At 41.6% G+C, this 22,887-nt stretch overlaps 1 long non-coding RNA gene across 1 annotated transcript in view; it reads right to left on the reverse strand.

The window, feature by feature from the left end:
• Nucleotides 1-6,274: 6,274 nt before the first annotated feature.
• Nucleotides 6,275-22,887, reverse strand: part of LOC127528451 (uncharacterized) — a 55,583-nt gene continuing 38,970 nt past the window's right edge. Inside the window, exon 2 of the long non-coding RNA XR_007935347.1 lies at nt 6,275-6,576. This is a non-coding gene — a long non-coding RNA (uncharacterized LOC127528451). The remainder of the gene's footprint in view (nt 6,577-22,887) is intronic.

Raw genomic sequence — 22,887 nt, forward strand, 5'->3', positions numbered from 1 at the left:
CTCTTGCATTATTTATGGGGCCTCGTTAAGAAGACATAATGTGATAAAGTGAGAGTAGAGGTGTGAGGGGGCTGCGGCGGAGTCGGCTGGCATATGGTCACAGGTTCACACAGATGAGGTGAACTAACAAGTCACAAGAAACACAGGAAAAACAAATAAAACCACAAACATCTCTGAGGTTCTGGAGAAATGGGAGACCAAGCAAGGGAAGGTAATAAAAAAAATCCAAATTAGCTCTTTGAGAAAAATGTTAAAATTGTGAAAGCGGACATTTTGCCTTTTTAGTGTGATTTATCCCTGAAGGGAAATTGTCTTTTCGTATGACCTTTGGAGATCAGAATACAAGGACTGGATTTATTCAGCACCCATGGAACAATTTTCAGGTTAAGGGCCTTGCTTAAGGGCCCAGCATTGCAGGATCTGTCAGTAATGGGATTTGAATCGGCAATCTTTCAGATAGCAGTGCAGATCCTTAGCCTCGCAGGCACCACTTCGCTTATATTGACTTATGAGAAATTCTTACCAGAATACCATTATTTAATGGTCAAAAATGAATAATAAAATAATTGCAATGTGATGCTGCAGAAAGCTGACTAGAAGCTAAAAATGGGTACAGTACATTATGGAAATGGCAAATGAAATGAAATGACAGTATCAGTGATCGACAGAATTCAAGGTAAAAGATCAAAATAGAAATGCCACGATTAAGGGTCAAACAATGAGTGTTCCTGGAGGAACAACAAGAACCTGTTCAGGGTCAGGGAGAGCCAAGGAATTACAGAGAGAGGGCAACAGTTCAATGGTTTGTTTCACAAAAGCAATTTGCAAGGACTCATAGTGGCATTTGCATTGCAAATCAGATTTTGCATTTCATGAATAGAAGTCCCTTCAGGGTTTGAGATATTCCACATTCTCTGTTATAATCTACGCCATTCTACTTTGTCTCCTTTGTCACTGTAAACTAAACTGAGCAAAAAAAATGCTTTTTCCACGTTTATTTTGCTTTGTCTGTGCCTAATGTAATGAAGATTTTGATAGCAGAGCGTCTATGGAGATGACTGGAATCTCGTGAAATATTGGCAATCTTGCGGCAATAAAACTCTTTTCATTTTTATTACTGTTTTAATTATTTTCCCCATCAGCATTCTTATTGTGGTTAGCACAAGCACGTAGAAATCATGTAGGAAATTTGTGTGAAAAAAATTATTGGATAATAAATTATTAAATTGGGTCATTTAAGTTAATACCAAATTCTACTGCAGAAACGGTTAGCAGCCTTCAATGCACATATTTGTCTACACGACACAAAGCAATAATACTAAACAAACATCACTTCACCCTATTTATCTAAGTCACTCAATCACATTCAGGGTCATGGGAGCACAAAGGCAAAAATGTGATTAACCTGATCAGTCTGTATTTTCAGAAAGCTCCATTACCAGCACACACCAGTCACCAGTTACCAGTCACAGGATGCTCCTGTAGTGGAGTGTAAAAGGAGTGATAGGTAGCATAGAAGTTGACAAATTGTTTGCATTTCTTAATTTGTAATGTTAAAGTACGGAGCCCACAAGGAGACTTTGTGTATTTTTTTTTTCTGGGGATGTTTCTGGTGTGCAGATAGCAACAAGTGAGCACCAGATAGTATGAAGTGAGCACCAGATAGTAACAAGTGAGCACTAGATAGTAACAAGAGAGCACTAGATAGTAACAAGAGAGCACTAGATAGTAACAAGTGGGCACCAGATAGTAACAAGTGAGCACTAGATAGTAACAAGAGAGCACTAGATAGTAACAAGTGAGCACCAGATAGTATGAAGTGAGCACCAGATAGTAACAAGTGAGCACTAGATAGTAACAAGTGAGCACTAGATAGCAACAAGAGAGCACTAGATAGTAACAAGTGAGCACCAGATAGTAACAAGAGAGCACCAGATAGTATGAAGTGAGCACCAGATAGTAACAAGTGAGCACCAGATAGTAACAAGAGAGCACCAGATAGTAACAAGAGAGCACCAGATAGTAACAAGAGAGCACCAGATAGTATGAAGTGAGCACTAGATAGTAACAAGTGAGCACCAGATAGTAACAAGAGAGCAGTAGATAGTAACAAGAAAGCACCAGATAGTATGAAGTGAGCACTAGATAGTAACAAGTGAGCACCAGATAGTATGAAATGAGCACCAGATAGTAACACGTGAGCACCAGATAGTAACAAGTGGGCACCAGATAGTATGAAGTGAGCACCAGATAGTATGAAGTGAGCACCAGATAGTAACAAGTGAGCACTAGATAGCAACAAGAAAGCACTAGATAGTAACAAGTGGGCACCAGATAGTATGAAGTGAGCACCAGATAGTAACAAGTGAGCACTAGATAGTAACAAGTGAGCACTAGATAGCAACAAGAGAGCACTAGATAGTAACAAGTGAGCACCAGATAGTAACAACAGAGCACCAGATAGTATGAAGTGAGCACCAGATAGTAACAAGTGAGCACCAGATAGTAACAAGAGAGCACCAGATAGTAACAAGAGAGCACCAGATAGTAACAAGAGAGCACCAGATAGTATGAAGTGAGCACTAGATAGTAACAAGTGAGCACCAGATAGTAACAAGAGAGCACCAGATAGTAACAAGAGAGCACCAGATAGTAACAAGTGAGCACTAGATAGCAACAAGAGAGCACCAGATAGTATGAAGTGAGCACTAGATAGTAACAAGTGAGCACCAGATAGTAACAAGAGAGCACTAGGTAGTAACAAGAAAGCACCAGATAGTATGAAGTGAGCACTAGATAGTAACAAGTGAGCACCAGATAGTATGAAATGAGCACCAGATAGTAACAAGTGAGCACCAGATAGTAACAAGTGGGCACCAGATAGTATGAAGTGAGCACCAGATAGTATGAAGTGAGCACCAGATAGTATGAAATGAGCACCAGATAGTAACAAGTGAGCACCAGATAGTAACAAGTGGGCACCAGATAGTATGAAGTGAGCACCAGATAGTATGAAGTGAGCACCAGATAGTAACAAGTGAGCACTAGATAGCAACAAGAAAGCACTAGATAGTAACAAGTGAGCACCAGATAGTAACAAGAGAGCACCAGATAGTATGAAGTGAGCACCAGATAGTAATAAGTGAGCACTAGATAGTAACAAGAGAGCACCACATAGTAACAAGAGAGCACCAGATACTTTTAAGCACACAGTAACTGAAAAGGGGATCCATACCTATACATAATTTCTGAAGGATATTAGTTCTGTTTTATAGTTGCATTTAGGAAAAATGGAAATTGGAGACTTTATAGAAATTTTAAAGAAGTATACTTTCAGCTTGGTCTTAAACACAAGATGTAGTGCTTGTTCTTGCAGTTCATCATGGATACATTATCACTGAAAGGCATTTAAAACATATATTGAAGTTTAGAGGTTTATTTCGTTGTAAGGTCTATAGTAACATTGAGGAAATTATTGTGTTTATAAAGCAACAATTGCAAAGCTCAGGTCAGCGTTATGGCTACCGATGGATGCACACCAAATGTCAAAAAAATGGTTTGCTTGTGAAGAAGGAAGATGCACCAGGAGGAACCCAGGACTATACTGCAGCAGCATAGGGTCTGAAAATGGGTCCAAGGATTTCATCCCAATATCTAATGGCAGTCAAGGTGGCTTTGTCGAGACCTGTAGAGATCTGTGTGTCCCTCCATAGATATGCCATCCCAGACCATCACTGACCCCCCACCATACCAGTCATGCTGAATGATGTTACAGGCAGCATAATGTTCTCCATAGCTTTTCCAGACCCTTTCACATCTGTCACATGTGCTCAGGGTGAACCTGCTCTCATCTGTGAAAAGCACAGGGCGCCAGAGGTGGACCTGCTAATTCTGGTATTCTATGGCAAATGCCAATCGAGCACAACAGTACTGGGCAGTGTGCACAGGGCCCATTAGAGGTCATTGGGCCCTCAGGCAACCCTCATGAAGTCTGTTTCTGATTGTTTGGTCTGAGACATTCACACCAGTGGCCATCCTGCTGGAAGTCATTTTGTAGGCTCTGCCAGTGTTCATCCTGTTCCTCCTTGCCCAAAGGAGCAGATACTGGTGGGTCCTGCTGATGGGTTAAGGACTTTCTATGGCCCTGTTCAGCTCTCCTAGAATAACTAACTGCCTGTCTCCTGGAATCTCCTCCATGCCCTTGAGACTGTGCTGGGAGACACAGCAAACCTTCTGGCAATGGCACATATTGATGTGCCATCCTGGAGAAGTTGGACTACCTGTGCAACCAACCTCTGTAGGGTCCAGGTATGACCTCATACTACCAGTAGTGATACTGACCGTAGCCAAAAGGCAGTGCAAAACGAGTGAAAAAACAGATGAGGAGGGAAAAAATGTCACTGGCCTCCCTCCACCTGTTAAACCATTCATGTTCATGTTGTGACCCCGCCTCTTGGGGAACCACCCACAACACACAGGGAACATAAATGAATACACATTGGCACACAAAGACTAAATATGATCCATGCTGGTAACATAAAATATGAACAAAATAAGCAAAAATGAGACATTTGAACCCCAGCTGGGACAGAAATCTTATTTTCTAGTGAAAGGATCAGACCTATTTTTGTTGAGATCACTCTGGTATCTCCGTTGTTTGTTCAGAGGGGCTGAACTGAGTTTCTGTCAGCCTTGCATCGCTTTGAACTCTTGATTAGAATGTTAAGCAACCTTAGAGTATGCTGAGTTGAATGCCATTCAAAAACTATGGGTGAATATTATTCGTTTCCACTTATGTCACCCACGGGTTTGCTTCCCGGGTCCTTCCTACGTAGAGTTTGCACGTTCTCCTCGTGTCTGTGTGGGTTTCCTCTGGGTGCTCTGGTTTCCTCCCACGGTCCAAAGACATGCAGGTTAGGTGCATTGGCGATCCTCGACGGTCCCTAGTGTGTGTGTGCTTGGTGTGTGGGTGTGTTTGATAAATTCCAATCAGGTTTTAGAACAAATCACAGCACAGAAGCTGCACTTGTTAAAGTAGTGAATGACTTGGGGTAAATGCAGACAGAGGCCATTTATCTGTTCTCATCCTCTTAGATCTGAGTGCCACATTTGACACCATTAATCACAATATTCTTAGAAATCGCCTTAGTCAATGGGTGGGCCTCTCTGGCAGCATCTTAAATTATTTTGAATCCTACCTGGCAGGGAGAAAATTCTTTATTAGTTGTGGTAATTACAACTCAAAGACACATGATATCCTATATGGTGTTCCACAAGGCTCTATCCTGGGTCCGCTGCTCTTCTCAATCTACATGCTTCCGTTAGGTCAGAGTATCTCAGGGCACAACATGAGCTACCACAGCTATGCTGATGACACACAGCTGTATTTATCAATTGCACCTGATGACCCCGATTCTCTTGATTCACTAACACAATGTCTGACTTGTATTTCAGAATGGATGAATAGTAACTTTCTCAAGCTAAATAAAGAGAAAACTGAAATCTTAGTGATTGTCAATAATGGATACAATGAGGCTATTAGAAATAAACTGGATGCATTAGGATTAAAAGTCAAGACGGAGGTAAAAAGCTTAGGGGTAACTGTTGACTGTAATCTGAATTTTAAATCGCATATTAATCAGATTACTAGGACAGCATTTTTTCACTTAAGAAAGATTGCAAATGTTAGACTTCTTATATCATTGAAAGATGCTGAGAATTTAGTTCACGCGTTTGTTTTCAGTCGACTAGATTACTGTAACGCAATCCTCTCAGGAATACCCAAAAAAGACATAAATCGTTTGCAACTAGTGCAGAATGCAGCAGATAGAATCCTAACCAGGAAAAGAAAATCCGAGCAGTTTTGATGTCACTACACTGGTTACCTGAGTCATTCAGGATTGACTCTGCTAATGGTTTATAAAGCCTTAAATAATCTCGCCCCATCTTATATATCGGAATGTCTGACATCTTATATTCCAAATCGTAACCTCAGATCCTCAAATAAGTGTCTCTTTAGAATTCCAAGAGCAAAACCTAAAAGAAGTGGTGAGGAGGCCTTCTGCTGTTATGCACCTAAAATCTGGAATAGCCTGCCAGTAGGAATTCACCAGGCTAATACAGTGGAGCACTTTAAAAAACTGCTGAAAACACATTACTTTAACACGGCCTTCTCATAACTTCACTGTAATTTAATCCTGATACTCTGTATATCCAATTCATTGTAATAACTATTCATGGTGGCTCTAAATTTTGTACTAACCCCTACTCTCTCTTCTGTTTCCTTTTCCGGTGTCCTTTTGGTGGTGGCTTGTGCCACCACCATCTACTCAAAGCACCATGATGTTCCAACAATGATGGATGGATTAAAAGCCAGAAGTCTGCATGACCATCATCATCAAGTCCTTCCGTGAGAACCCTAAATACAAAGAGGACTATTTCATTTATGTTAGGTAGAATGCCCAGAGGGGACTGGGCGGTCTCGTGGCCTGGAACCCCTACAGATTTTATTTTTTTCTCCAGCCATCTGGAGTTTTTTTTTGTTTTTTCTGTCCCCCCTGGCCATCGGACCTTACTCTTTTTTTTAATATTAACTAATGTTGTCTTATTTTAATTTCTTATTTTGTCTTTTTATTTCTTTTCTTCATTATGTAAAGCACTTTGAGCTACTTTTTGTATGAAAATGTGCTATATAAATAAATGTTGTTGTTGTTGTTTGTGTGTGTGTGTGTGTGCCCTGCGGTGGGTTGGCGTCCTGCCCGGGTTTGTTCCTGCCTTGCGCCCTGTGCTGGCTGGGATTGGCTCCAGCAGACCCCCGTGACCCTGTAGTTAGGATATAGTGGGTTGGAGAATGACTGACTGACTGACTGACTGACTGACTTATGTCACCACAGTTTCTCTGTCTGTCGGTTTGTCTGTCACTCTCTCTTCCCTGCCTCTTTCAGCTCAGGGCCCAATTGTCAGGGGTACAGGAGATCACGTCTTACAGAAGGACTCTCACTTTGCTGTGTTGGGTTTCATTTCTTCTTTCAGGATTCTAATGATACTTTCCAAGTCTTTAGTCTTTCTGGTGCCACTTCAACACTGGACAAACCCTTTCTACAACCTTATAATAATTAAAAACAAAACAGTGAATTCAGGGTTTCTGAAAGTGGTGGCATTTTTTAATGGATGCTGGAAAGAAGTGGCAAAATATTTATATTATACTTTATACTCTTACACTGTAGATTTTTTTCAAAATGTAAATGATTTAGTCTTATGGGATATAAAAGTAAAATAAATGAATGTTTTAAAAAAGAAAAACCTTAAAGTTGGTTGTTCTTTAAAAATACTCACTTCAGGCATACATCCCCAAAGCACCACTTAGCATAACATTTCCGTATGGTGTGTATCATGAATTGTTGTGTTTAATCTGTGGCAGCTGGAGCACCACTTGTACATTTTCATCAGCTGAAGTTCTTCTTTCAGATATTTCCATCTTCACGTAATCCTGTACGGTGTGCAATCACCAAATGTTTCATGAGTCATATGCCACTTTGTTGGATTTAATAAATGAGTTAACCTTTTACAATCAATTCAAGAAAATCCATCCATCCATCCATTTTCCAACCCGCAGGGTCACGGGGGTCTGCTGGAGTCAATCCCAGCCAACACTGGGCACAAGGCAGGAACCAATCCCGGGCAGGGTGCCAACCCACCGCAGATTCAAGAAAATTCACTTTAATATATATATATTATATATATATAAAATATATAGTCACAGAGTATAAAACAGAGTCCCTAAACCAATGCCACAAATACACACAAACTCAGTCATGAGTGAAAATATGATCTTTTTATATTCAACAGTACCTTAATAGGATTTCAATTACACAGTCTAAGACAGCACAATATAATACAACTTCTACCCTTCTCTTTGCACACCTCCTAGGTAAGTCTCATCCACCTCCTCAAGGTGAGGAGGATGCTTTTCAACTGGACCTGGGGGTACTTCTGGTGCTATAGTACTGCAAGATGTTTGAATTTCCTCCCTCAAATTAGGGAATTCTTCTCCTGCCAGTGCCCCCTGGTGGCTCAGAAGGAGTCCAACAGGGCTGCGTACCTGAACTTCAATTCCCATGTGGCCCTTTAGGTGTCTAAACTGGAGGAACTCCATAGGAACACTGCCATCTATCACACTGGAGGAATGACTGCTCTTCTGATGTTGTCTTCTCCGTCCACCCATTATATTTTCCACATGGCATGGAAAGGAAAAAGGCACCATCCTGGCCAGGACATGCATTCACCTGCATTGTGCTTCTATAAAGGCTTCCCGGCTTGGTATGGGACCACTCTATAGATCAGTTAGAACACCAATCCATACAGTATGACATTTACAATAGATATACATACACATATGGTGGTGCAGTGGTAGCACTGCTGCGTTGCAGTAAGGAAACCCGGGTTCGCTTCCCGGGTCCTCCCTGGGTGGAATTTGCATGTTCTCCCTGTGCATGGGTTTCCTCCGGGTGCTCCAGTTTCCTCCCACGGTCCAAAGACATGTCGGTTAGGTGTATTGGCAATCCTCAATTGTCTCTAGTGTATGTGCTTGGGGTGTGGGTGTGTGTGTGTGTTCTGTGGTGGGTTGGCACCCTGCCCGGGATTTGTTCCTGCCTTGTACCCTGTGCTGGCTGGGATTGGCTCCAGCAAACCCCCGTGACTCTGTGTTAGGATATAGCAGGGGTATATATATATATATATATATATATATATATATATATATATATATATATATATATATAAATAAAATATATAATCACACACACGCGATTAGAGGGCAGTCAAAAGGACCAACAGAACGCGAACACTCACCAGATGGGGATCTAAGACGGTATACAAATGCTTCTTTCCTTTTCTCCCCAGAAAAACCGAAGAGCAAACGCATTTCAGTACTTGAATTTTACACCAAGACACGATTCCGTCACAGGAAGAACTTCCACATTTCACCCGTCCCTCCATGATGACATCACCTCCGTCACCCTCTGTTCATGTCATCTCCTCTCTGCACTTACTTCCGGTTCATCCGCCATAAATACAGCTGCTCTCTCACCATTCATTGTCAACTATACATTATAGCACTGACCATGCTGTACGAAACAGTGACTTTGTTGGTTCACTGACAGTATATGAGGATGGTTCCCCAACCCTTAATCTGTCTCTCTGGTGTTTTTTCTTCACTATATATATATATATATATATATATATATATATATATTTTGTCACAGATGACTGGGGTCATTACCTGGCTGGGATGCCTGGAGGGACCGAAAAGGGACAGTAACAGCTTCCGTGGGCACAAGGGGGCAGCCACCCTGGATAAAAAGAGGACCACGGGAAAGGGACAAAGAGGTTTTGACCTGTTGGGAACCGTGGCCACCGCCAGGGGGCGCTTTAAGCCTCATGGGACCTGGGGAACTGTCACTTCCACCACACCTGGCAATATGGCGGATGAACCTGCCAGGGACACCCGGAGTGCTTCCGGGGCAAAAGGCAACACTTCCGCCACATCAGGAAGTGTGGCCTGAAGATCGTATTCAGCCACCTGTAGCACATCCGGGCAGGAATAAAAGGAACCGCCTCCTAACAGTCGGAGAGCCAGAGTTGGGAGTGGGAGCAGGACGAAGCTCCCAGGAGAAGAGTAGTGGCGGCCAAAGACTGAAACAGAGAGATATAGTGGTGATTATTGCTTTGTGCATTATGTGCTATGTGGAACTTTGTTTATTTATAAATAATAAACGTGTGCTTTTTATAAAGATGTGGTTTCTGACTGGTGGTGTCCAGGCAAGTCTCACAATATATATATACAGTGGAACCTCGGTTCACGAACATCTCGGAACACGTGCAAATCGGTTTACGACCAAAAAGTTCGCCAAACTTTTGCATCTGTTCACAACCACACACTCGGTATACGAATAAACCAGTTTCCCTTTTGGTTTGTGCGCACCGATGATTTCCGCACATGTTCAGAATCTCCCTGTACTGTACATTGTGCTCGGTGCATCATGCAGAGGGACTCTCCCTCAAAACTGTAACCTCCTCTCAACCCAGCTTCCTCCTGTGGTATAGCGGGTCCACAGCTCCCATCAAAAAGGCAAATTTTAATAAATAACTAAATAAATAAAGTAGGTGCAGGCTCGCGTGCAGCTGAGAGAGAGTGAGCCTGCGGGTGCAGCTGAGCAGGGAGCCTGGGTGTTTGTCTCAGTGTGATTCAATGTTTTTACATTAGTTTACTATTACGATGTGCATTCTATGGTATAATTAACTATTTTTGTGCTTGAAAATCTTTAAAGAAAATATATTTACATACAGGTCGTACAGTCTGGAACGGATTAATTGTGTTTACATACAATCCTATGGGGTAAATTACTTCGGATCACGATCAAATCGGGTTATGACCAGAGTTTTGGAACGAATTATGGTCGTGAACCGAGGTTCCACTGTATACTGTGGCACGCAGCTGGGGGTGGTACCCAGCCAGGACGCCCAAGAGGACTGGAGGAGGGCTTACGCCTCCTCCAGACCACGAGGGGGCGACCGCCCTGGTGGCACTGGAGACCACGGGTACAGAGCTTTGAAGCTCAACCCTGTAGGGGCCCGTGGTCACTGCCAGGGGGCGCCCCGATGCCTTTGGAGCCCTTCCCCTCAACCTTTCCGCCACACCTGGAAGTGCTGGGCGGAAGAAGACCAGGGACACCCGGAGTGCTTCCGGGTACACAGCCAGCACTTCTGCCACACTGGGGAGTGCCAGCGGAAGATTGTCAAGAGGCACCTGGAGCACATCCGGGTGACTATAAAAGGGGCCGCCTCTCTCCATTTGGGGGCTGGAGTCGGGTGGAAGAGGACGGAGCTCGGAGGAGAGGAGTGGAGGCAGTCAGAAGAAGAGGCATTGTGAGAGGCCTGGACTGTGGGTGATTTAGTATGGGAGTACTGGATTGTGCTGTCACTTTGTAAATAGTGGTGGTTTAAACATGTCCACCTGTCTGTGTCTGGGCTGCTTTCCACAATATATATATATATATACATACACATATACACAGTGCCCTCCACTCTAATTGGCACCCCATGTAAAAATGAATAAAAAAAGTTAGAAAAAAAATCCCTATTTGCTGAAGAACCGTCATCTTGCACCGAAAAAATGAGAAACGTCTACATTTCTAATTGAAACACGTTCACTCAGAGAAAAACAAAGCCCTAATCAAGAAAGGTAGGCACATCAGGAAAGAGTGGTTAGAAGAATGGTTTATTAATAAACAATTGAAAATAAGTGAATGATAAAAATCTATGAAGGAAAGTAAACAGGAAATATTTCAAACCGACTATAAACCTCGGGTTCTTATGGCCATAAGAGACTCCCTAAAATTCTGTGTTTCGCTTTTTCCGAACCCTCTTTCTCGCGTCCAGCCTGTACTTCACTGACATTTCCCTCACCTTTCACCTCCTCTTGCCATTGTCGTAAACTCCAGACGCCACCCGCTCTTTTTTTTTTTATCTCGGCAGTCCAAGGCTCTGCCCCTCACCTTCTTCGCCATGTCAATCCAAGCTCTGACTGACAGTCCTCCAAGCTGCTCTCCGCCTCCCTCGCCAGACGTAAAAGTCTTCCAGCTGCCAGGCTACATCCTGGGCCAAGATGGTACAGTATATTAATGCTTCAGTAGATAACGTATACTTTAAATTTAGTGATTCCAAAGCACCATATTGCAAATAAAACAATATTTGAAAATGTGAAAGAAAGTCGGTGACTGTTGAAATAACAACAATCCAAGAGATGATAGAATTGTGTGTATCCTCAACAGATCCATCATTTCAATGTTTTTTGGCTTTATTTTGCTTATTCAAAATTTAAAACATATTTAATTACTTTGATTTTTATCTACTGCTTGTTTAATGACTTAATTTCTACTAAATGTCTTTGTGGCATTACATTCACATTAAACCTTTTGATTTATGGACAGATCGATGCCTGCATGTCACCAGGCAACAAAAAAATGATTAAAAGGAAATCCAGTTCCACATGAATTGTAATCAAAAGCAACAAAACATTTAATCTGGGACATGCTTCACAAGAACACAAGGACACTGTGCACTGAATAAAACATGCTGTACTATACACACACACACATATATATATATATATACTGTACATAAAAACAGGAATATAGTATGACTGATGAGAAAATATTAAAAATAAATACAGTTTATGGTTTTACCCTTAATTATGGATACTAAATGATCCTCCGCACCAGGATTTAAAGCGTCACGTTAATTATATCACACATTGCAATGTTCCAAACTATATCCCCTATCACCTTGGAGCAGTGTACTGATAACAAAATGGAATTGAGGAGATGTGAAAATAACAACAAAGTAATTAATATTACTTTCTAAAAACAATCAATATATATACAATCTTAAGGGTTGTTTTTCTGTCACGTAAAAACTCGTACAACCCTGGGCTTTAATCAACAACTATGAATTGGACGAGTGGGCCACCTGGGTGACGGAATGGCAGAGAGTGATGAGGCCACATATCTCACAGCAACGGCGGTGAAGGATGTAGTGACCTGAGGAAACAGAGACACAGATGCAAGCCATGTATTACTTCCTTCTCACAGCAAGCATTGACGTAGATGAACCATGACTGACAGGAAAAGAACTGCAGCGAGCTCTGGTGACAGTGAAGCCCAGTGATAGTTTTCAGTGCAAGCACCAGTCATTCACTCTGAGCCAACAACAAAATATACACGACTAAAGAATTGGAGTTGCAGGACACCTTATTGGGCTTCAAGGCCATCAAGAATGTGGTATATCGGTCATGAAAAGACACTGGGTGGTAGTGGAGCTCATTGAACAGGCTGGCTGGTTGTTTTCACTACAAATGCAGGTCAGACACTACAAGCACAAAAGACAGTCATACAAACTGTTAAGGGGACGAAAAAGGTGGTGGTACCCTTAACAGAATGACTTGGAGTGCTGAGTTTCGTGAGATCCCCCTTTCTTTGAGCACTGAAGGCACAGCACTTAGTGAGCACTTTGGATGTGAATCCCAGCTGTTTTGCCCCTTTGCCCACTCCTCTCTACCTCACTCCACTGACCTAGGGGCAGAGGCGACTCGTATTCCCAGTATTCCCAGTATTCCCAGTATCTGTGAGACCATGAGCGCAGGAAAATGGACTCTAGCAGCCAGGAGATGTGTCTGAAATGCTCTCGAAGTGTTGCGTCCGCAAAATGGTGACAACAGAGCTGCTTAATGCCGACTTCTTTAGTAAGTCCTGGCCTCCATGGACAGGCCTAAACCACCTCGCGGAGTGTGTCCCTCTCAGGTCCGGACCCTACTATTATTATTTCCATGGCACACCAGTTGAAAAACACTGCTGTAGAGGTTGAAATTCCATATCATGGTAAACATTTTGTAGATGATCCAGTCGGGATTAGAAGTTTTCTGTTTATGATAACACAGATCATAGGAGTTCAGGTCACTTTGTGAAATATATTTTCGTACAAATGACACAAAGGAGGCAGAATTTGAATCCCGGAGGTCACAACTCTTCCAACTGTTGATACAGTTTTTAAGCATTCATACAAAGACCATGTGAATCCAGATACCTGTAGCATCGGCCTGTACATGTAATTCATTTTACGGTGGTATTAACCTTACAACAAAATCTGCTATCACTACAAAAAGCCATTTACGTAAATAAATAATAATATGCAAGTGTCATGCAAACATATTTACTGTGTGACTTCACCTGCACTCTCTGACCTACTTGAAAAAGCTTGGCAGCTCTGTAATTATCTCTCCCCATTTATAACTTGTCTATGACATACCTCTCTCCCCAGAGATCAGACTTTTCCACCTTCCCAAAGCTATTTGCTTCATCTCTGCTGCTCCAATTAACTCTTCCTGCTGATCTGTGCTCGCTGCATTATTCACCTTTACTGTGTCTCCTCCTTGTAACATTACAGCACAGTCGGCTTAATCTGTGACAGTCCCTGCAATCTTGACATGTCTGTGATTGCGTGCCATCCTATTAAGAAATGGCGACGCTGAATTCCTGTTCCTATAAATTGCTTTCCAAAATGTATTGTTTTCTCAAACATTCTAATCTAATGTTGCCATGTGAATTATTTTTTTTATGTATTTATAATCACCTACATTTTAATGATTGCACTAATAAAATGTAGATTACACACTTGTTATGTGAGAGCAATATACAGATGCAGCAGTTCTGGATGCATATATATATATTTTGCTATTTGAGAAGAAAATGACATGTGGATGATGCATGTGAAATATATTTCAACTGGCTTGACTGAGTAAACCACCAGAGGCAGAAGGTTTGCAAATCTGACACAACCTACTTCTATCGATCATGCGCAGGAAGCAATTTAGATTAACCGTATACATCAGGGTTCTTTAATAAGCTTCCACACTTTATTTTTTATTTATTGGTTGCAACATTTTAAATGCATTACTTCTTTATATAGTCTCCCTGTAATCTACAAGCTTCCCAATGCCATTAGAGGAAAGTGCAAAGCCTTCACCTCATTATCACATTCACATCGACAACCTCTCGGCATATCCACAAGGGGTTCAAACAGGTAAAAATCAAAAAGCACCAGGTTGACACATGTAAGATGGGTGGTGGAGAGTTTCTAATTTATTTCTTTGAAGGATGTTCGCGGAAACCATGTGAGGGTGTACATTTTCATCAGTGCTTAATTTGGAAATGGTGAGGTGCAGGAGCTCACAGTGACTTCCTGGGGTGTGATGACTAGCGGCAAAAGGGGCAGTGCTGTTAACATTGAATTATGTCATTGGCCTGAAAAATACATGAAATACACATATACATTTGAATGTCACTTGAATATCTTACAGTCATGCGTTGTTCCGTTGTCCATACATACTGAGAGTGACACTGCGCGAGACTTTGGGGGCGGACACCAACCAAGAGAGATCAGTTAAAGTCACCAGGAGGTGCACCGCTCCCATTGTGTTTAGAGGCTCTCTAAAGCAGGGGTCGCCAAGTCCGGTCTTGAAGGACCACCGTAGCTGCAGGTTTTCATTCTAACCCTTTTTTTAATGAGTGCCCTGTTTGTGCTGCTAATTAACTTTCAATTTTAATTAAATTGCTTTTTTAAGATTTGTTCCCCTGAATTTCTTCCTGGTTCCTCTGAATTGCTTCATTTCTTTCCTTAAATGGCACCCAAACAGAAATGAAACGTGAAGTGAGTGAACCAATAGAAGACCAGCTAAGTCAGGGCCTCAAACTCCAACCAATTTCACTCCAACCAGCTGCTTAATGAGGTGCCGATTTTTTGTTGTTAATTAAACCCGTTCTTTAATTTTGTGGTTTGTTGCTGCTCTTGTGGTGTATTTCCGAAATTGTCGATTTTCTCTTTTCTAAGAGCTCTGTTAAAATGTTTTGTGGACCCTAGCAGATCAACATTCCTGAGACCTTCATCTTTCTTTATTTTCAGATATTGTATGATGAACACCATTTGTTTTGGCTCATTTTGTATCTCATTATTGTTTGGGTGCTAATAAAGGAAAAAGAAACAATTAAGGGGTCTGAGTCTTCAGAAGCAATTCAATTTTAGCAGCAAAAACAGGTCACTCATTAAGAAAGAGGGTTAGAATGAAAACCTGCAGCCACTGTGGTCCTCCAGGACCGGAGTTGGGGACCCCTGCTCTAAAGGAGCGCTCCATTTAGCTCAAAGCCACAAAGTTCTCACCTCAAGAAAGAGTAGTTTGAGAATTGGTTCCGACAGCACTCCACCCATCCACAGTACAAATCCCATCCTCGTCGCCAATTTCTTTCTCGTTTTGAAGGTTTGCTCTGTGGTGAACTATTGGCAGCGAGTCATGAAGAGGAAATCCCCAGCTCAAAGGTGAGCACTTGCAGCGTGAGCTCCTTTGGTAAACCCTTTGGATAGAGCTTTTACACTACAATACTACATATTTTTGAACAAGTCGTCCCCTGACGTGTATTCTCATTCAAGAATCACGGCTGGCCCTGCAAGTCTAATCCTTATTACCTCAATGGGCTGAAACCAAAAGGTTTCAGTTCTTGCAATGTTCTTAAAGAAACATATACCTCTCAAACTTAATTTGAATATAATGTAAGGTTTCTAAACTCTTTTGGGACTCCCCCTAATGGGACGACACGCCAAATATTGTCCCAAAGAGTGATCGCCGTGTCTGTGGAAGGCAGCTTATCCTTTGCCGGGCCAACCACAGGCTCCCAGTGCTGTAAGGCTCGCAGCAAAAGCAAATCTGAGCCGACTGCGGTCACGCTATAAGTGCCATTATCGATGGGTGATGCAAGGAACATTATAACTGCAGGGAATAGGATTACTTGGCCACAACTCTGCCTGATTGCTTTGTCTCTTTATAAGAGAGCGGTAGATCCTGCTACAATAAATAACTGTGCTGCTCCTGTTTCAAGCTGAATAAAGCTGGTTTTGCTAAACTACTGAGACTCAGCCTCGTGTTTTGGGGTGCAAGACAGGGACTCACATGTCATAATAATAATAATTCTTTACATTTATATAGCACATTTCTCACTACTCAAATCGCTTTAGTGAGTGGGGAGCCACTTCAACCACCACTAATGTGTAGCACCCAGCTGGATGATGTGATGGCAGCCATTTTTGCACCAGTATGCTCATCAGACATTAGCTGTTAGGTGGTGAAGTGGTGAGAGAGAGAGCCAATTAGAGACATGGAATGATTGGGGAGTCAGAATGAATTGCCTGGACATACACACATCATTTTGAGGAATTTACAAGGTGGTCCCTGCTTAAATCAGATGCCACTTGGATAAGCTTCATCTTTATATCCCCTTGGAGTCCTTGAAATGGCTGAAGCGGTAGGAGTTGTTGATGTAGTAGGAATAATGTAGTGGGACTCGTAATTAGAAAAAAGGTCACAGTGGGAGGGAAAGTCAATTAAATATTTGGTTCAGGGCATTAGCTTTGTCCACATCCCTTTCTAACACCTGAACCCTGGTTTGTTTGGGTCCATTAATTATGTCCAGTCCATTCCAGGTCGTCATGTTATTTTGAGTATTTTCTTTTCTATTTTAGCTTTGTAAGCTTAGTTTCCTTCACTCAACATTTTCTTTAGCACCTGCACTGTTCACATGTCCATTTTCCTGCAAACCATCTATTCAAAAAGAAATCAGACCCCTTCACTTTTTTCACATTTTGTTATGTTGCAGCTTTGCATTAAAATCATTTAAGTTCATTTCTTCCACATTTCAAACAACACTTGTTTTGCCAGAATGACAAAGTTAAAACAGGATTATGGAAAGTTTTGAAAATGTATTAAAAGTGGAAAAATGGAAACACGCCATTGACATATTTAGACCCTTTACTTAGTACAGTGGAACCTCAGTTTGCGAGTAACTTGGTTTACGAGTGTTTTGCAAGACGAGCTAAAATTTTTAATAAATTTTGACTGGATAAACGAGTGAGGTCTTTCAATACGAGTAGTGTAAATAGATTTCCCCTTGGGATTAATAAAGTATCTATCTATCTATCTATCTATCTATCTATCTATCTATCTATCTATCTATCTATCTATCTATCTATCTATCATTATATAGTGCCTTTCACATCTATTTATCTATCTGTCTATCTATTATCTAGATCAGGGGGGTATTTTTCGTACATGGATTAGTCGTTTAGTGGGATGTATTTATTGACGATTTGGCCTGATCCTGGATCTGTCGGTTTTTCGAAACTCTTGCTGGATGTGTTGTCTATCATGTATACACTTTGCTGAGCGTCATGTGATCACAACTGAGCTAATGGTTCTTCTCTCTCTCTCTCTCTCGCTGCGGGATTGTGGGCAATCGTCTCCTATTCTCCGTCTGAGTCGACGTGCCTCACTCATATAGTCAACATCCGTATGAGCGTATACTGTTTACTACAGCATTGTGACTTTGTGTGTTTGTGTGTGTGTGCACGTGTGCGCATGTGAGTCCCCGTCTTGCACCCCAAAACACAAAGCTGAGTCTCAGTACTTTAGCAACACCAACTTTATTCAGCTTGAAACAACAACAGCGCGGTTATTTATTGTAGCGGGATCTGTCACTCTCCTATACACAGACAAAGCAGTCAGGCAGGGTCGTGGCCAAGTAGTACTCTGCCCTGCGCATTTATAATGTTCCTTGTTCCTTGTATCACCCATCGACGGCAAGCGCTTATAGCATGTCCGCGATCTTTTCGGATTCGCTTTTACAGCGAACTGCTACAGTGCTGGGAGACTGCGATTGCTTTGGGATGCTCTTCTGCGTGTCATCACGTTGGGTGGAATCCCACAAGAGTTTAGAAACTCACTCACACCAGCCATGATTCTTTTCAATGGTAAAGTGCAGATTAATTTGTTTTATGTATTTTTACTTTATATTTTGTATTAATCATTTTTATATGAATAGTTTTGGGTTGTAGGAACGAATCATCTGAGTTTCCATTATTTTTTATGGGGAAATTCACTTTGATATACGAGTGCTTTGGACTGCGAGCATGTTTCCGGAACGAATTATGCTCACAAACCGAGGTTCCACTGTACTTCATTGAAGCATCTTTGGCAGCATCAGCCTGGAGTCTTCTTGGGTCTGATGCAACGAGCTTTACACACTTGGATTTGGGGATTTTCTGCTATCATTCTCTGCAGATCAGGTCAGGTCGGGGAGCTTGCACTAGTAGAGCACGTTGCTGCACCCACCAAACAATGAAACAGCCCGGGATCCTGGTTAGCAACCCCCCCCAGGGCAGACACGCGTTCCAGTCCTACCATCTGGAAATGACCATCTATCTGCCACAGCCAGGTGTTACATGGGTGTCCCCTTGGCCTGGTCCAGCTGCTTGGGTCCTCAGCAATGAGAATCCTGCTAGCCAGATCACGCTCAGGGAATCGTGCCACATGGCCGTAGTGCAGTAACTGACGCTCCCTCACAATGCAGGTAATGTGCCTCATTTGGGACTCTGTCAGCAACCAGTCATTCGTCAAACCTGTAAAATAATTTTCTTTCACTATTCTTCTGTCAGCCCAAGTGCATCACTATCACTCTTTCGCCTTTCCTGCTCATTCCTTGTGTCTTCAGTGTGGGGCGGAGACACCAGCAAGTGTGGCTCTCATTCCAGTTCTCGTTCTAGCCACCTCCATTGGTTATCGCTGGGACAGTCAGAACTGGTCTCCATTGTACTGCAACTTGCCTTCAGTCCACCAGGACCCTTGAAGCATTTGATCGTTTCTGCTCTTCTGTATCGTTCAGCAAGAGCGACCCATCACTGAAGTGCTGTTCACTTGGCTGCCTTATGTAGGTCACCAGACCTCCTTGCCTCCGGTCCATCACACTGGCTCACAATCCCCAAACGACTCTTACTCCATCTCTCTGTCTTGACTTTCTCCCATCTTTCTTTCCTTCTCAAGCCTTCTTTCTCTTTCTCTACACAGATTCTTTTTATACCTTTGTGGGTGCAGGAGTGCCAATGCGGAACTGCTGAGACCATCACACCTGCACATTAACAAATACTCAGCTGGTTCCCATATTGAACACCCAATGGCCGCACGGCTTTAATGTGGCGCGCACCCCCACCACAAGCTTCAGCTGTACTGTTTTTTATTTAAAATCCTGCACCACCATGGCCCTCTAACGTGCAGCACCACACAAATCAGTCCATTTTTGGATACAACACAAGGATGATACTGTCAATTTATTAAATCACGTTATTTAAATGTAGATGTTTCAGGACAGTGGCATGTGCAGTAAGGAGACCAGGGTTCACGAACAGGGTCTGCATCCCAGAGTGAAGTTTCTATTGTCTGCGTGGGTTTCATTTCAGTTTTCTCACATGGTTCAAAGACCTGCAGGTTAGGTGCATTGGTGGGTGTGTTTGGTGTGCGTGTGTGTGTGTGTTCACTTTGTGATGGATTGGTGTCCTCTCGAGAGTTTGTTCCTGCTTTGCGTCCTAGGCTACCTGGGTTAGGCTCCAGCCCTGATCGGAATTAAGTGAGTTGAAAATTGAAATGACACGACAAGATTCAGGATACAAGGTACATATTTCAGCATGTAGTGTAGGGATTTTAGTATATTGTGTATGTACGGCTGAAAATGATTTATAGCCTCAGCGACACTTCATTGTTTTGTCGTCTATAGAGCGGTACCATCACTTCATCAGAAAAGGCTTGCATGACGAATATTGTTACTGGTGCCAAATATTGGACAATGCACATGTCATAAATAAGAAATATTCTGTAAAAATCTTCAGCCTAATAGGCAAGAACAAGTAAAAAACTATTCATATTTCCACAAAGAAAAATATTTATGTAATAATTATGTGGAAACAGTACATGTAGACCTGTAGTGCCTGTTATTTGTTATTATTTGACTAATCAGAAATAATTTTACACAAAACAGAGTAAATTTTTACACATAGCTGCAGCGTGTATAATATCCAACCTTCTATTCATTTCATAGATTATGTTGCAGAGGAGTTGCTGACGTGGAATCTACAATTATAAATTATTGATGTCATACATATTTCAGAGCTTGGGGAACGATTAACCTTTTATTTTAAGCAAGGAATGACCAGCTGGGTTTTATCTGCAGCTCGGAATCAGGCTCATAAATAGTAAACACAGAATGGGTGTGAAACATTCAATTTTCATTAACCTCCTTGTGTCAAATCTACATGGAGCTGCTCTTCTGTAGGTGTATTCAGCCAGCAATTCATTTCACTTATCAGCTTTCTCTTAAATAAAGACAAAATAGTAGGAGAGTTGGGCTCTTTTTCTATTCCACCTTCTCCCACCCAGCCTAACCTAAGGGGAAAATATTTTGTTAAAATCCAGGAGGGAAGAGGAGAGATTCATTGTTTAAAAACTGTTGTCACCCTGCTGTTTACAGTAGAAAGTAAAATTCACAGTTTTCTTTACAAATTGTCATAGTTATTATATTACATCCTCTCTTTTATATGCTGTTCAGGGTAATTTTTACAGTAAGTTTCTGAATTTCAGAGAACACCATAAGGCTATTATTATTGTTATTATTATCATTATTATTATTACTATGATTATTCATTTATTATTCCTTTATTTGAAGAAAATAACATTGCATACAATCAATTTGAACTTATGCAACAAATGACTTTATAGTAAAAAAGATATCACCAAGTTAAAAAAGGAAAGCAACAAAGCATAATTTAGCTCCCACAACTGAGAAAAAGAGACGAGAACAGCATGGGCAAAAATAGTTAGAAAGAATAAAAAAAGGAAAATGTCCCAATATAAATGTTTGTCCTAAAATTTCATAAACTAAAACTTGGTATATTTTAAAGAGTTTTAAACAGATCCTTTAAGCGTGAATTTGATATTTTTCAATTTGAAATAGTATAAAAAAATGAGTTACACACTGACTTATTAACACTAGAATCCCTGAATCCTACGAAAATAGTTGTAATGCCAGGCCACCTTAAATTCCTTCACACCTCTTCATCAGCATCTCTGTTTTGCAAATGTGTCGATCAGCACAAGCAGCCTGCTATCCCATCACCCCCCACTGAGGAAGCTGAAGTTAGACATAACATTCTCAGAGCTCAAGTCTGTTTATCTGGATGTGAGGCAGGCCTGGAATTGTATATGGTAAATAATATATCATTATTTGGAACTCATGCATTTCATTTGTGTTCCGTGTCTACAAAGATCTGGGTAAATGTAGGATGACAGGAAATGTGAAGCAAGAAATGTTAAACACATAACTAAAACTGAAACTTCTTTCGTGTAATTGACAAAATGCTGACATGAAGTGTATAATGTGTGAAGACTGAAGTCCAAATATTAATTAAACACTTTCACAAAAGGTATAACAAGTGTGTGTTTATTCAAGAATATAACTGAAAAAAAAGAAATCATTCAATTTAACAATAACATGGAAAAAGTTCTGCTTTAGCTATGTGTTCAACAATTCCTGTCTCGCCTTTCATTCTACATTTACCCAGATCTTTGTAGACACGGAACACACATGAAATGCATGAATTCCAAATAACGATATACTGTACTGTATTATTTACCCTATACAACTCCAGGCACCTCACACGCAGATAAGGAGCCTTGGCTTGAGCTGGGAGAACTTTTTGCCTGAGCTAAACTCCATCAAGTGGATGGGATGGGACAGCAGGCTGCTTGCTGCTTGTGCTGATCAACACATTTACAAAACAAAAGACATTGATGGAGAGGTGTGAAGGAATTTAAGGTGGGCCAGGATTATGAGTTTTTTTTGTAGGCTTCAGGGATTCTAGTGTTAAGTCAGTGGGTAACTGATGTTCTATACTACTTGAAATGAGAAAAAATCAAATTTTCACTTGGAGGATCTGTTTAAAAACTTTTTAAAATATGGCAGGATCTGATCAATAACATTTTAATATAATCTTCCATTTCGGTGAAAATGATACCCTTCTTTTTTTGCTCCTTTTATAGAGTAGCTGTGGTTGCTGCCTCCTCTCTCTTTCTCTTGGGTGGGGGTCAAGTTTTGCTTTGATTTGTTATATTTGACTTGACTGTATGGAGTGTTGCCTCGCAGTAAGGAGACCTGGGTTCACTTCCCGGGTTTTACCTGCGTGGAGTTTGCATGTTCTCCCCGTTTCTGCATTGGTTTCCTTCGGGCGCTCCGGTTTCCTCCCACAGTCCAAAGATATGCAGGTTAAGTGTATTGATGATTCTAAATTGTCCCTAGTGTGTGCTTAGTGTGTGCTTGGTGTGTGTGTGTGTGCGCGTCCTGCGGTGGGATGGTGCCTTGCCCAGGGTTTGTTTCCTGCCTTGTGCCCTGTGTTAGCTGGGATTGG

The sequence above is a fragment of the Erpetoichthys calabaricus genome, chromosome 6, assembly GCF_900747795.2.
Source record: "Erpetoichthys calabaricus chromosome 6, fErpCal1.3, whole genome shotgun sequence".
Taxonomy (NCBI): domain Eukaryota; kingdom Metazoa; phylum Chordata; class Cladistia; order Polypteriformes; family Polypteridae; genus Erpetoichthys; species Erpetoichthys calabaricus.